Source organism: Pollicipes pollicipes, unplaced genomic scaffold (assembly GCF_011947565.3).
Source record: "Pollicipes pollicipes isolate AB1234 unplaced genomic scaffold, Ppol_2.1 Scaffold_4740;HRSCAF=5597_pilon_pilon_pilon, whole genome shotgun sequence".
NCBI lineage: Eukaryota > Metazoa > Arthropoda > Thecostraca > Pollicipedomorpha > Pollicipedidae > Pollicipes > Pollicipes pollicipes.
In genome coordinates this window covers 38,392,508-38,395,112 of record NW_023596545.1, presented here as the reverse complement: position 1 = coordinate 38,395,112, position 2,605 = coordinate 38,392,508, and the positions used below count along the sequence as shown (strand labels likewise).

The window sequence follows — 2,605 nt, the reverse complement described above, 5'->3', positions numbered from 1 at the left end:
TCGTGAGACCGTAGCTGAAGATTTTTGTCTGGAGACCATGGACGGAATGATGGCAGGTCTGGTTCGGCGGCTACCGGTAGGACTAAACGGTTTTCGCGAGAATGACCGGTGAGGTGACGCACGAATCTCCAAATGGAGATGAGTACAAGTATCGGATTTTTCTGGCACTTCGATGTTTCAGATTCAGTCAACTCCGATCTGATTCAGATGGGCCACAAATGGCACGGCCGAGGCCCGCTTGGGTATTAATCAGTTCCGTGTCAGTGCCGCGGGCAATTCTGGTGTCCGAGCCACAAACTCGCGTGTCACAAAACCCGTAGGGCACGCCTTGATTGACTAATTGAATTTTACATTGGCAGCTCATATTTTCCTTTCGTTTTCATGATATTTAATGAGGCTAAATGACATGTAGCCCGGTTTGCAAGGAAGGGTTCGTTTCTGTCATGTGGCAGTGCTTTATCGATATTGCTGGACTGGACTGCATCAGCTATACGGTCTTCGCATGCCATGATCAGTGAAGCTGGCTGAAAATCGATGCTCTGCACAGACCATTTGATTGCGTTAAAGGACATGTCCCTCAGCCCTGGCAGAAACGGAACGGGCCTGGGCACATCATCTGGACCATTTCTGTTGCCCTTACACAATGTCGCCACCGACAATCAGTCAGCTGGCGAACGAAGAGACAGAAGCGCGCGTGCTATCCTCGGGCCTGATCTTTCGTAACCTTTACTAGTTAGAACACATATCGAATTACAATCGCTTTTGTTTGTCTGAACACATGATGAATGCTTATCGTAATCTCATTTCAAACCTAGCATACATAATCCTACGATCATCCACAAGTCTGTGCCACACACAGCTCCCAGCCTCGTCAATGACACCGCAGCGTGTGCTGGGGGGGGGGGGGGGGCGAGCTGGAGACCGACGTCATGTGGGCCGGTGCCCGTCGTCGGGGGCCCCCGCCGCAGCTGGCCGCGGAGCCCACGCCTGGTGTCCCGGCGTGCCAGCAGGCGCACAATGGCCGGCGCACAGCCGTCAACGGACGCCCAATCGTAAACTGCGAGTGTGTGTTGGACGCGTAAATGGGGAGGCACCGCGGCGATAACGGCGCCGTTTGATAAAAATTAGGCTTCTATTTTGACGGTGCGAGCTTACTGGGCAAATTTTCTCCTGGAGGTCGTAAAGCTGCCTCTGATACCTGGAACGATGGGAAAGGGTCCACCAAATGTGCGACCGCGCAGTGCTGAGATGGTCATAAAATGCGGGGACAAAAGCTCGCATTTCCAGTGCAAAACTGGGACCAAAAGATTGCCCGTTCACGCCACCTGTACTCTTTCAAACCGACATGATATATTTTTATCACTTTAACGGTATTAAGAGCTCAATATCAAACCCAGCGCAACTGATCCGTATTTAATCACATCCAAGGGATGTGTAGCGAGACACCCGTACCACTCACGTACATACGTCTTACTAACCCGACCCGCAGATTGGATCATTGAGAGTTCCGCTTGGAAAGATGAGGCTTGATTGGGATAACAACGGGGATCGAACTTGGCGATCTGTGTTGATTCCGGAAGCATTGACACCTCAAGGTGACAATGGTCTTTGTTGGGTAATTCCTGGGCATTATTCTTTTAAAGGCTGTCCCGATCGAGCCAGCCCCGTCCGGACCCGACTCAGTGAGTCACAGCACCTACTGTTCCGTGTCTTTTTATCAGTCCCTGGCACGCCAAGAAAACGTGACGTGATCAGACACCTACTACTCGGATGACATTCCCACAAGCGTAAAAGACGGCCGGAGCAAACCACACAAAGGATGCACCTCCTGTGTTGGCTCCGTGCCGTCTTTTTGCGCCGCATCGCCCTTCCCTCCGTCAGCTGGCTAACGATGAACTTACGACTACAGCTTGCCAGCATCAAACTCACGAACGGTTGTGGCAAACGGCATAAAGCGTGGCTATTAACCGCACACAGGCGTCGTCCACGCCTCCTGGCAAATCACGTCTCGGGTTTTCTGATCAGCCAGACACTATGCCTCCTGATGCTATGCGGTGTGTTTGACCACAAACACACCAGCAGCCTCGCGCTGTTCGTGCCCGCGTGTCAGCCGTCGGCCACTGCGTCTGTATCAACTGCTGTGCCATCCCCTGCATTGACCAGATTTAACCCGCCGGCAGCGGGCCGCGGGGGACGCGGCGCCGCCTCTTCCTTCCGACGTCACCGGTCGGGCCGTCCCGCGCGTTGCTACCAGGCGCCCCCTCCCCTCCCCGCGAGCCGCAGCCCGGCGCCCCCTCGCGCCAACCCGCCGATGGTGTTAGAAACGTGGGTAGCCTGTGTGAGGGTTGCCGGACAGTTTTTCTGCGTCCCAAGCGTATCACTAGGGAAAATGTACAGACTGCCAGCGCTCATCACTGATGTAAATCATCCCTTATCCACGGCGCACGGTGACCAGCCCGTGTGCAGTCCTGCACAATGGCCACGAAGCAGGCTGTCACCTAGCGCTAATCGCAGACAGTGCAGACCTGGTGATCCGTGCTACCAGACCAGTCCGAGTCGGTAGAAATCGATGGCCTGGCTGTAGCCTGACGTCTCGCGGACATCG

The 2,605-nt window shown here is 54.4% G+C and overlaps 1 protein-coding gene across 1 annotated transcript in view; it reads right to left on the bottom strand.

Annotated features, from left to right (window-relative positions):
* LOC119098339 (NGFI-A-binding protein homolog) overlaps positions 1-2,605 on the bottom strand; it is a 26,839-nt gene that overhangs the window by 8,602 nt on the left and 15,632 nt on the right. The window lies entirely within an intron of this gene.